General features: G+C 37.8%; 1 protein-coding gene across 1 annotated transcript in view; it reads right to left on the bottom strand.

Annotated features, from left to right (window-relative positions):
• Positions 1 to 12830, bottom strand: part of GPR158 (G protein-coupled receptor 158) — a 315313-nt gene that overhangs the window by 285814 nt on the left and 16669 nt on the right. The gene's annotated exons all lie outside the window — the stretch shown is intronic.

The following is a 12830-nucleotide window of genomic DNA, read 5'->3' as shown; positions in this document are numbered from 1 at the left end:
TTTACAATTTCTAACTCTGTATGCTACCCTAGAAATAAAACAAATCAGCATAAAGAATGCATTAAAACTCTTCAAATTGCCCACTCACATTCATCTAAAGTGTACAAGTGTACACAGAGACACAATAGAACAGAAACTGAAAGTATGAAAGGCAGGGACTCTGTATTGTTCACTCTTTCAGCTCCCTGTATAATGCCTGGCACACAGTAGGTGTTCAATAAATATCTGTTGATTGACTGAACTCCGGACAGTATTACTCTGGACATGGTAGCAAAGTCGACTCTGAAATAACCACACCTGCTCCCAGTACCCCTTCTATTAAAGTAAATTTTTTTAAAAGCCCTTATCTCATTTCTTTCTACTCCTATTTCCCAATGCAGCACCTGGGAAGGGGGGCAAGAGAGGAGGGGGGAATGAGTTAAGAGGGGAAGACAGTATCAGAAAATAAGCATCTCTTTCCTGTGATCTTCCATCACAATGACTTGAAACAGTCCTTTAGGTCTTCCAGTGTTCCACACCAAACGGATCTGCACCATCCACAGAAGATCCAATTAGTGTTTACTCTTTTAAATCTGGAAACAAAAACACTGCATTTCACTTGCCCATTTGGAAAAAGTCACTAAGAAAGAGCACTCACAAATTCAGAGCCAAAAGCAAAATTGCAAAGAAAGCTCCAAGTTTATCGAAAATTCCCCCATTTTTGCCAACCAATCTCCCTACATTTTCCTAAGATCCCTCTCTTCTATTCTTCACCACCACCAGCACCCTTATGAGCAGAAGTAACACATATCTGGCTTACCCTGAACTATGGCACCTAGACTTACTTGAAATAAATATTCTGGGAACTAGGCCCTGAAGCCCAAAGCTCTACAATGTCTTTTTTTCACAAACTTGACTACAGCATAAACACCCCACTAAAACTCACTAACTGTAAAAACACATTATCAAGGTCCCATGTCCCCAACGTAAACTATTTTCATTACATTATTAAATATATACAAACATAAAGTGGGCTCAAATCCCTTATATTATAGCTCTTCTAGCTACAAAACACACACATACACACACACAATAGCAAAACAAATGCAAAAACTGTGAAGCCAATTTTTAAATTTAAAAAAAATAATTTAAAAACACCAATGATTATGCTTTGCTGAACTAAATCACCTCTCAGAAAAGGAATATGGTACCAACTGCTAGTTCAGCAAGCCTGTTTTACCACATTATGACTCATTTTTCTTATCTATTTTCTCCTTTTAAACTACTGTGAAACCTTCTGACAGAGTGGCTTAATGTCATTTGGGCTTCAACTAGAGTGAATAAATCATTTACTTTTTAAGGCTGCCTCTGTTCTTTTCTTATTAACCTGTGACAAAGTGTGTACTACATTACCTAGTGCTAACATGCTGAAAAGAGACACAAAAACAAACAGGCACACCAAAACCTCTTGTCAGTATCTGGTTATCCAGACAACCCAGAATATGTGTAAGTTCATTTTTCACAGGATCACTGAAAGGAAGATGCAAAAATTTATCATAAAAATCTTATAAATCCTTCAGAGAAATAGCCCCAGTTTGCAAAATACTACTACTGTGGACCATAATTCCATAAAACAAACACTATTCATGTGATAAATAGCTGAATTTCCACATAACCTACTGCCTTAACCCAGTTCATTCCTTTGCTCTTTCAATAAATATTTATTGTCTGGTATGTGCATATCAAGATAAAAGATGCCATGGAAGTGAACCACATAGGTCCTGTCCAAGGAACCCCAAAGGTTTAAGACGTCTTAAAAAGTATCATGAATGTTTCATGGAAAATGGATGCTACATTCTGGGGAAGTTATCACTTGGGGTAGAACAGGTATTCCATAAACATAAGTTGACTTGCTGACTGTCTTCACCAACCAGGACTTCCCATAAAACTGTGTTTCAAATACGCCATGCCAGTTGGGCAAGCTCACGCCGGGCTCTACTTATGGTCGTCGGAAAATAACACGTTCAGTTTTTCATTCATTCAATAAATTACTTACGGAGCGCCTATTACAGGCCAAAATTGTTCTTGACATCAGAAATACACTAGTAAGCCATAAAAAAAAAAAGTCCCTACCTTCATGGAGCTTAACTCTAGTGTGGGACAGACAAATAATAAACCATGGCTATAATAAGTAAATTACAGTTCGTATTACAAACTAAAAAGTGCAATGGAGAAAAAAAAAAAAACACCTTCAAGGAGGTAAGGAGGATGGACGGGAGTAATGGGTAGGTTAAACTTTTTTTAAAGGGCGGTCAGGATAGGCCTCTTACTGAAGTAAGACTTCTAACTCAATGGTTCAGGGTATAATCACAGCAGATTCGTATTCACACTCTTAAGTTACCAGTCATCTTTCTCAATGACAAAATTTCCCACTGAACTACCGCTGTCCACTACATTTGGGTATTCTTCAGCGGCTTATTAAGAATGTAAGTAAAATATGCATTTATATTTGTTCCATAAAGGTTGGTAATCATGAGGTCAAGTTTTCTCCATTATCCTGCTACACTTTAGTCGCGAGATAGTGGACATTTGGAAATCCTCTACTGCTGGCCCAGGGATACGGGTTAAATGAGGATACCAGGAGGATGCAATTACTCTGATCCCTTCCCTAAGAAACCTGGCTTAAGAAATGGGTATCTTTGGAAGAGGTGCCCATGATGCAGAGTACACAAAACAATCTTCTTTGTAACAGAAAACTGGGGGAAAAAAAACAAGATATGGGTGGGCGAGTGTTTAAGAAGGAAGGTTCGCAGTGCCAAATGCTTCAGAGAAGTCGAGAGGGAAAGGTACTGAAATATGCCTACTTCATTTGGACCAAGCAGACATCATTGGTGACCTCAGCTTAAGCAGTCTCAGTGTCACGGTTGGAGTGAACCCTACCTGGTACAGGATGTCTTAGTTTCCTCTGCATCTCGGTCTCTTCAGTCTGTACAAAGGAGATGTCACCCTCCGTATAGGTCCTATTTTAAATTCGTTCTTTCATTAATCAACTATACTCCGTTATAAAAGTTAAAAAAAAAAAGAAAAAAAATCGGTATCTTAAAGGCTGAAAGTTTCCCTCCTTAATTCCAGGTTCCTTTATGGGAACCAAAAAGTCACCGCAGACTAGAAACTCGGCTCACAAAGCTCTCTGGGCTCAGAGTAAATCCACCAAAGGTAACGAGCCGTGCGTTTACCAGCTGGGAGATGAGCGCTGACTCATCTTCATTAGCACCTGTGCCTCGCCGCCTGGAGACCTTACAAAGCCCTCGGGAAGGCACCATGTCTTCCTGCAAGGGAAGTGGAGCCTTGAGGGATTAAGTGGGAAGACAGCGCTCTCTTCGTAGGGAAGAGCGTTGGGCCACAGCAACGCAAACAATCAAACGCCAAGAGGCCCCACGCACCTGCGCGGATAGAGTCCTGGCCGGCGGAGACGCCCTCCGCGCCTGCACGCTGCGTCCTCTGAGCATGCGCCTCTGGGGCGGAAGTGCTGCGCCCACATCCGGTGAGCAGGCGCCTCTGAGAAGCTCTGAGGGCGCAGGAGTGGCTGACATTTGGTGGTTTGAAGCCCGGAAGACGAGGGTCCAAAAGAGCCTGGTAAGTGGCCTTCAGAGAATGGAAAATATAGCAGATAACAGCCCCCAAACCTTTGGGTGCTCAGCTGAGCCGCAGACGAGCATTTTCCTCCACTTCTCTCTTTGCCTTCTGAAGGGCAGCAAGCCCAAAATGATGGGTTTCATCCATCAACCAAATTTGGAATTTTCCTCACGTTCTCCCTCCATGAATTGGCGACCTTAGAGTTATCTGGTAGATAATTTGTTTGTTCTGAAACTCATCCCCCAAATCAAAACAGTTGCCAGGTTCCTTAGGGTCTACTCCCTGCCTGTACCGTGACCCTTCAGGCCTTCGTCTCTCATGGAGCTAAAAAATTTTTATAATTTACTAATTTGTCCCTGTCTTACATTGCTCCAGATGAAGATCTCAGTTTGTAGGCCCTCAGGTTTATACCTCTTAGGGTCCTTCTTTAAGAAACAAGTACAAAATCATGAACATATATTTTTATCATAGGATGACCTTTGGCCCTACATCTTTGTGTTACAACTGCTGGTTGGGTAGTAAGATCATTACCAGAAGACATTTTTATTACCGGGACTTCGCTATAGACAGAAGTGGCTGCAGACTACTTTAATATATATTACTAAATAATCCAGAACTTCCCCTTAACCAATTTCCGGAAATGTCCACAGCCTAGGAAAAATGCAAGGGAGGCAAATTATAGTAGAAAGAGACCATTCAGTTGTATCTTCTTTTTGCAAATTTTACAAAAACAATTGACCACAAAACTCGTTGTTGGTGCCCATTCCAGGAGTTTAGAAAGTTCCTGTGCAACCAAGGGGCCCTAGAGCTTAAGCATCAAACACTGCTGTGTGTTTAATCTTTGAAACCTGTAAATATGATCCTCCCAATTCCTTGCTTAAAATCAGTATTTCCCACTCTCCTATAGAATGAAATCCAAGCTCCCTGGTATAACATTATATTCAGGCCCCTCCTACTTCTAACTCCTCCACTCACTCACTTGCATAAATTCTTTGTTCCAGACAATTCAGAATTAATGTGGGGTCCTAATAATTCATGCTGTCTCAGAAAATCATTCTTTTATAGATATCTTTATACCTGAAGTCCCTTTGCCTAAGCTGTGCTTTACCTATCATAGCTCCAACTTGGCTCCTTTCTAAAGGCTTCCATGAATTCCAAGCCTTATTTAGAAACTATTCTCCCCATAACACATTGTGTTTACCTTCTTCATATCATTAGCACCCTTTATTATAATATTTGATTTTTAATGATGTTTTTCCCACCAGACTAAAATTTTCATGTCTTTGTAATAATTTCCCTCAGCTCCTAAATCAGCCCACCCCCAAAATTAACCCTGAAAAATTGCAGATGCTAGAGAGATACAAATAGTAGCTAAAATAACTGTGACCAGAGAGAGAGGGAGAGAACCCAAGCAAACAGAAAAGTATTGACTGATATGGAAGAGTGAATGGAAAGAAAAACTGGATAGGTTGAAGGAAAGTGTTGAAATTCTGCTTTTGTTTCTTTACCATGTTACCTTGGGCAATAATTCTCCCTCACTGAAAAACTGACATTAACAGGACATTAGTCAACAATGATGGGGAATCAGGGAAGAAGTTCTGCCAAAATAAAGAGTTGATTAAAAACAGATGCTGGTAGACCAACTACCATCAGTCATTTACACCAAGCAGTAGATAACCAGAACTGGATCTGGTGCCTAGCGGGGGTTGCTTATGTAACAAAAGCCTAAAATTTGTGGCACTGTCTTTGGACCCAGGCAGAGGCAGAAGCGGAAGGGCCTCAAATAAATGGTTAATAAAAGTGGGAATATGTCGGTGAGTCTTAAAGGACTGCGTAGAAATGATACTGGAAACAAAAGAAAAAGCACCTTTGTTACATAATAGTTGGAAAGTTTGGCAACACTGTCATGTGTGAACAAATGAACTTGTGGATATGGCTAAGCAAATTTCTAGGTAAAATGGCTTTTTGTAGCTGACTGATAGAATACAAAGAAAAGAGCATGAACTAAAGAAAGCTGCTTAGTTTTGTTTTGGTTTTGGCTTTTTAAATTTTTTAGTTGTGGTAAAATATATACAACAATTTACCATTTAACCATTTTTAAATGTACAGTTTAATAGTGTTACGTACTTCATATTGTTGTGCAACTAATCTCCAGAACTCTTTTCATCTTGTAAAACTACAACTTCATACCCAATAAGCAGCAATTTCCCATCCCCCTCCTCTGCCCAGCCCCTAGATTCGAACCACAATTCTCACTTCTATTTCTAAGTATTTGACTGCTCTAGGTATCTTAAATGAGTGGAATGATACAATGCATGTCTTTTTGTGGCTGGTTTATTTCACTTAGTATGATGTCCTAAAATTTCATCAATGTTGTCACGTGTCAGAATTTCCTTCCTTTTTAATGGAGTAATATTACATTGTATGTATATACCATATTCTGTTTATTTATTCATTTGTTGATAGGCACTGAGTTGCTTCCACCTTTTGTCTATTGTGAATAATGCTCTTATGGAGTTGCTTGCTTTTTGAGTGAAATTTAGAGGAAATATTAAAGAGTCATGATTTGAAAATAAAACTGTTGCACATCTTCTGTCTCTTCTAACAGAAGATTCTCAGAATATGAAATGGCTTCAGAGCAAAGAACCACCTCGATGAGTTTGGAAAATCCTTTGTTAAGACTTCAGAAAGATCTAAGGCAGTGTTTCATAGAGGCTTTCAGCTAGACTAAAGGACTTCTAATGGCTGTGTGGGTATGCCTCAGACTCTCGCTGTTAAACAGGAGGGATATTAAGACTCTCAAGGTGTTATTGCACATTAACCATAGGACACAAGGTAGAAAATTTCCTATCTTAAAGAGATTTGTAAATGTGACTCCTGTCTAATAGAATGAAGTCCAGTAAGATTCTTAGGAAACCCACAACATTTTTCAGTGAATAGCATACATAGGAGCACTATCATCTTGAATTAAAAGGAAAAGAGAGTACAAAATTTTAGAAGACACTTCCTCCACTTCTACCCCCACTCTTCTTGGGCAAGAAGCAGGCTGAGAAGGCCACTCAGTTGCAAATATAGTTAATTTCTTAGGGAAAAGGAAGGATAGCTCAGAGGACAAAATCAGGAACCCAGAGGGTAAAGCCAGGACCTTCAGAGAATTTTCCCAGGGAGCAGGACTGGTCCTAATCAAGAAATTGGCAATATGTGTTGAAATGAATTTCGGAATTGCCATAGACTAGTAACTGCTATGTGTATCCTGTTCCCCTGCTTTTTTAACTGAAGTGTTGTTATAGTTGTCCTATCTCTTTACCACAGTTGGATGTTGCAGGGATACTGGGGGGAGCTGACAGATGATGTTTCTCTAGTGGTCTTTAAATTGAGAGGTACTAGACTTGTGGAACTATACACATAGTATTCATGCTCACCTGGATCTCATTCATATGGCTAAGTCCTAACTTCTGGAGACTATCACAATGAGATGAGACTTTGGGGTGGGATACTTGGAGGGGTAAGTGTGTTTTGCCTGTAAGAAGCCCTACTATCTTGAGATTATCCTGCTTTGAGTAAATACAAGATGCCAGGTGGAGTAAATGTGAAAAGAGTTTGCTGAGCAGTGCCCATACATCCCCCAGTTGTTCCAAACATCTCAGCCCAGTCACCAGTTATATGAGTAAAGAAGCCATCTTAGAAGTGGGTCTTCCAGCTCCAGCCATCCCAGCTGATACTGCACACATTAGAAACAAATCACTCAGCCAAGCCCTTCCCAGATTTGTGAGAACTGTGAGAAAAATATTTGTTGTATGCCCCTAGGTTTTTCAGTAGTTTGTTATGCAGAAATAGGTAACTGGAACATCTAACCAATATAGATGCCGTATATTAGGAAAAGAAACCGTGGATTTAGAGGATATAGCTGCCAAGGACATATATGCTGCAGAGTGCACATGTGTGTGCGTGTGTGTATGGGTGTATATATCAACAATTGACATAAGATAGACGTAAATAATTATAGTTGGAAATTCTGACATACCTCTGAGAAAGAAGTAAAAAGCAGATATCTCAAAGTTATAATGAGTAGACTTAAGCTATTTAGGCATATATAGACCCCTTCACATGACAGATAATTCACTTCCTGTTTTAACATGCACAGAATATTTACTAAATATTTACCAAAAATAAGTCTTAGGTAATGTTTCAAAGTGAACCTCAGATTCCAAAGGATCAGTGTCATACACGCTATGTCCTTTAGTCATAATGCATTAAATTATAAATTAAGTTTCTTAGAAGGATAGCTTAAATACATCTCATGTTTGGAAAATAAAAACAAATTCCTAAATAACCCTTAGATTGAAAAAGAAAATCGATGAATATTTAAATTTGAACGGCAGTGAATACACTACAAGTAAAAAAATTTCTGGAACAAGGGTTAGAGAAACAAATGAACCTAGGCCTGGGTCAGGGAAAATGCAAGATACACCTAAAGCATCATTTTCAGATGGGGCATGTCTAAAGGACACACAAGCCAACTTAAAAGAGTTCCAATTGTGAAAGTTGGAGCAATTTGAGCAATGAAATAAATAATGATAATATTGGATTCAATCCCCAAAATAAATATCCATAAGTCCATACTCATATAAATAAGTAAATAAATGGGGAAGAAGGCAGAAGTCTTTGTTACAAAAGAATTCCAAGTCATATATTTAGAAGGAATGAGGGAAATAGAAAATCATGTTTAGAATACCACACTAATAATTGTTGCAGGCAAGATCTGCTGATAAATCCTAAAATTAGTGAGAAAAACATTAAGAAGAAACAGGGTATTTGAATAAGCTCAAATCATCTCCCTCAAAACATTTATTCATTACTGTGGTAGTTTTAACATATGGCCAAAATTCTTTGATACGCCTTCTTCCAAGAAGAAGTGAATTCACCCTTCCTTTTAGTGTGAGCGTAACTTCGTGATTCATTTAGAATAAAGTATGGAAAGGGAAAAATAGTAACTTTAGAGTAGACAAACCTGGCAAACACCACACTAACCAAGTGACCATGGTTAGCATCACCAGTAATAAGACACATTGATACTATGTACTCTGGTGTGATGCAATGAGAAGGGCATTTTTCCTCTATTGTATTCTTTCCAAAAGTCTGTAACCTCAGTCTTATCATGAGAAACCATCAGACAAATCCAGATTGAAGGGTATTCAACAAAATACCTTACCAGCACACTTCAAATTTGTCAACTGATAGTTCATAACGTGCGAGAATATCATTTAAAGGCAAGGAATGACTAAGAAACTCACAAATTGGAGAAGACTAAGGAAATATGAAAAATAAATGATACATTAGTTTGCTAGGGCTGCCATAACAAAGTACCCAGACTGGGTAGTTTAAACAACAGAAATTTAGTTTCTCATAATTCTGGAATCTAAAAATCCAAGATCAGCATATTAGTAGGGTTAGTTTCTTCTGAGGCCTCTCTCCATGCCTTGTAGGTGGCTGCCATTTCTCTGTCTCTCCACATGGTCTTTGTGTGTTTTTGTGCCCTGATTTCTTCTTATGAAGACACAAGACATATTGGATTAGGGCCCATCCTAATGACCTCATTTTAACTTAATTACCCCTTAAGGATCCTGTCTCAAAATACAGTCACATTCTGAGGTCCTGAGGGTTAGGACTTCCACAAAAGAATTTTGGGGAAACACAATTCAGCCTATAAGATATGGTATCCTATTTTGGATCCTGCAAGAGAAACAGAACGTTAGTGGAAAAACTGACGAAATCTGAATAAAATCTGTAGCCTAGTTAATAGTGTTGTAGTAATATTAGTTTCTTAGTTTTGATAATTTTATGTAAGATGTTAATGTTATAGAAAGCTAGGTGAAGGGTATATGAGAACCTCCTGTATTATCTTTGCTAATCTTCTGAAAGCCTGAAAGTATTTGAGAATAGTTTAAAATTTTTTTAGTTATTAAAAAAATTAACTTCTTTAGAAAAATAAGGGATACTCAAGAATTAAAGAGAAAATAATGCAAATAAACAGGAAATAGGCAAGTAAACAATATACAGAATGAATAGATACAAAGAAATATTTTTTAAAACTTATTATTTTTAAAAAGTATGTGATTATTCTGTAACAAACTTTTGAAAACTAGAGGAAATGAATAAAAAGGATAAATTGATAGAAAATATAAAATGCCAAATTTACCCCTAGAGGGAATATAAAACTTGAATACAGCCATAAGCATTAAAAGTTTTAAATCATTCACTTCCCAGAGGAGCTTCAGGCCTACATACATGGTTTTGTATATGAATTCTCCCAGACTTTTAAGGAAAAGTTCTTTTATTTTTATAAGTTCTTAAAGCCAAGAAAGAACCAAAACTAGCCAATTTATTTTATATAATTTTGATTGCAAACCACGGGAGGACAACACACACACACACACACACACACACACACACATCCCATTTTAACTATGCATATAAATCCAAGAATCCTAAAGATAATATTGGCTAAGCAAATACTAAAATATATTAAAATAATTATACATCATGATCCACTGAAGTGTGTCTCAAGAATAAAAGGATGTTTTAACATCAGAAAACATATCAGTGAAATTCACAGCAATAATAGAAGGAATGAAAAAAATTATGATTTTTTTAACCAATGTAAAAAGGCATTTTACAAAGTTCTAACACCTATTTTTTTTTAATGGTATACTATAAATTGAAGGAAACTCTTAACTTGGTAAAACTTGCCTCTATCAACCCTATACTTAAAGGAAAAGCTTTTTCTTTAAGATAGTCCCTTTAAGTCATAAGTGTTTACTATCACTGATGCCATTTAACATAGTTACTGAAAGTCACAACTAATTCTACAAGAAAAAATAAAAGAAATGAGATGTAAAGATCAGAAGAGATTAAACTATCATTACTTGTAGGTGATATGATCATTTATCTAGCAATAAAATCAACAGACAAACATGAAAACAATAAGAAAGTTTAGCAAGGTTGACTGGCTGCCAGATCAATGTACAAAAATCAATAGCATTTCTCTACACCAACAATCTACAACAAAAAGTTATAATGAAAAAGATGCCACTTAAAATAGAAACAGGGCTTCCCTGGTGGCACAGTGGTTAAGAATCTGCCTGCCAACGCAGGGGACACAGGTTCTCGAGCCCTGGACCAGAAAGATCCCACATGCCTCAGAGCAACTAAGCCCATGCGTCACAGCTACTGAGCCTGCACTCTAGAGCCTGTGAGCCACAGCTACTGAGCCCACATGCCTAGAGCCTGTGCTCCGTAACAAGAGAAGCCACCGCAGTGAGAAGCCTGCACACTACAATGAAGAGTAGCCCCCGCTCCCCGCAACTAGAGAAAGCCCCATGCACAGCAACAAACACCCAATGCAGCCATAAATAAAAAATAATAAAATAGGAACAGAACCCATAAACTCTTCAGTAGTTAACTTAATCAAAAATACACAAAACCTTTTTGGAAAAATTTCAAAACTCTGATGAAGGACAAAATAGGTGATCTAAATAAATGGAGAGATCGCATGTTTTGAAAGGGAATAATTTACTGTATTAAAAATGTCAATTCTCATCAAATGGAGGTATAAATTTAATGCAGAAGCAATCAAAATTTATGTAGATTTTTTAGAAACTTGATAGCTTACTTTAAGTAGAAAAATAAAAGTCAGCTGTGAAAAGGGGAAAGAGGTAGGCTTTCAGCTATGCCCAAGCAAATATTGAGACATACTACCCAACCATGGCAATGAAACATAATAGTATTGACCAGAAAAGGGACATGAGAAGCAGTGGAACAAAACAGAGCTCAGAGACATACATATGCATATAAAGCACTTATATGTATGATAAAGGCTGATAGTGTTGGGAACCTGGCTCACTAAATGGATAAAAATAGTAACTGGATCCCTACCCAATACCATGTACAAAGATGAACTCCCAATGCTAAAGACCTGACTATGAAAGGTAAGACTTTAAAGGTAGTAGGTGATTATAAGAGAATATTTTTGTGGCAAGGCATTGAGAGACTTTTTAAATGAAAGCCAAAAGCATAAACTATAAGCCAAAATTTTAAGTAAATAACATCAGAAATTTTTTAAAATTGCATTCAAGGGGAAATAGTATGGACAGAGTTACCTGAAAGATGACAGATTGGGTGATATTGCAACGTCTGATATTGCAATGTCTAAAATTGACAAGGAAATAATATCTAGAATACACCAGGATCTCTTGCAATATAACAAAAATATAGGAATCACAATAGGAAACAGGCAAAGGCTACAAACAAGCAGTTTACAGAAGAGTAAACCCAACAGGCTTACAAGCACATGAAGAGATGCTTAAGCTAATTAGTAATCAGAGAAATGCAAATTAAAACAACAGTGAGATATCACTTTACATTCATTAAACTGGCAAAAAAATTAGAAAGCTGTATAATGCCAAGTGTTGGCAGGAATGTGAGGCTATAGGAGCCCTTATGCCCTGCTGGTGGGTGTGTAGACTGATGCAGCCTGTCTAGAGAGCAATCTTGCAATATTTTATAAGATTACATTTACCCCTCCCTGTGACCCAGAAATCCTGCACTTCAGTTTATCTTTCAAGGAAATTCTCGCACAGGTCCATAAAGTGGCATACAAGCTTACCACAGTGTCATTGTAATGGCAAGGAACTGAAGACAATATGGGTGCCCGTCCCTAGAAATGGACAATTTCTACATGCTGTGCAGCAGTAGAATCCTAAGCAAAGCAATAGGAAAATGGACTGGTTGTATACATATCATTTGGAAGCAGTTCTTAAAACAGTTGTATAAATGATAAGCAGAATAATGAGAAATATAGCAATTATTTAACTAAAATGATTTGCATACAAACAGCACATGAAGAGAAGAGCATACTTCAGAGGTTAGTTGCTAATGGGGTGTGATCAAGGAAAAGAGACTTTTTAAAGGGACGAAGAGCGATTTCCTTTCTATTTCCGTATAACTGTAGAAGACCCTAGATTCATGTTTCAGTCATCTTTGGGTAACTTCCTCACTTGGGGCCTCTTGTCCTCAGAAAACACTGCTCACAAAAACATCTCTGTCATTTACCTCAAACCCGTAACTACAGGAAGTACAGGAGAACCAAGAACACAGTCTGATCCCCTCTAGAATATCTTCAAGAATTTGACAACAATTCTGTCTTAAAGCAAGAA

This window comes from Hippopotamus amphibius, chromosome 4 (genome assembly GCF_030028045.1).
Source record: "Hippopotamus amphibius kiboko isolate mHipAmp2 chromosome 4, mHipAmp2.hap2, whole genome shotgun sequence".
Classification (NCBI taxonomy): Eukaryota; Metazoa; Chordata; class Mammalia; order Artiodactyla; family Hippopotamidae; genus Hippopotamus; species Hippopotamus amphibius.
Note: the sequence above shows the minus strand (reverse complement) of the source record. Positions and strands in the feature narration are given on the sequence as shown.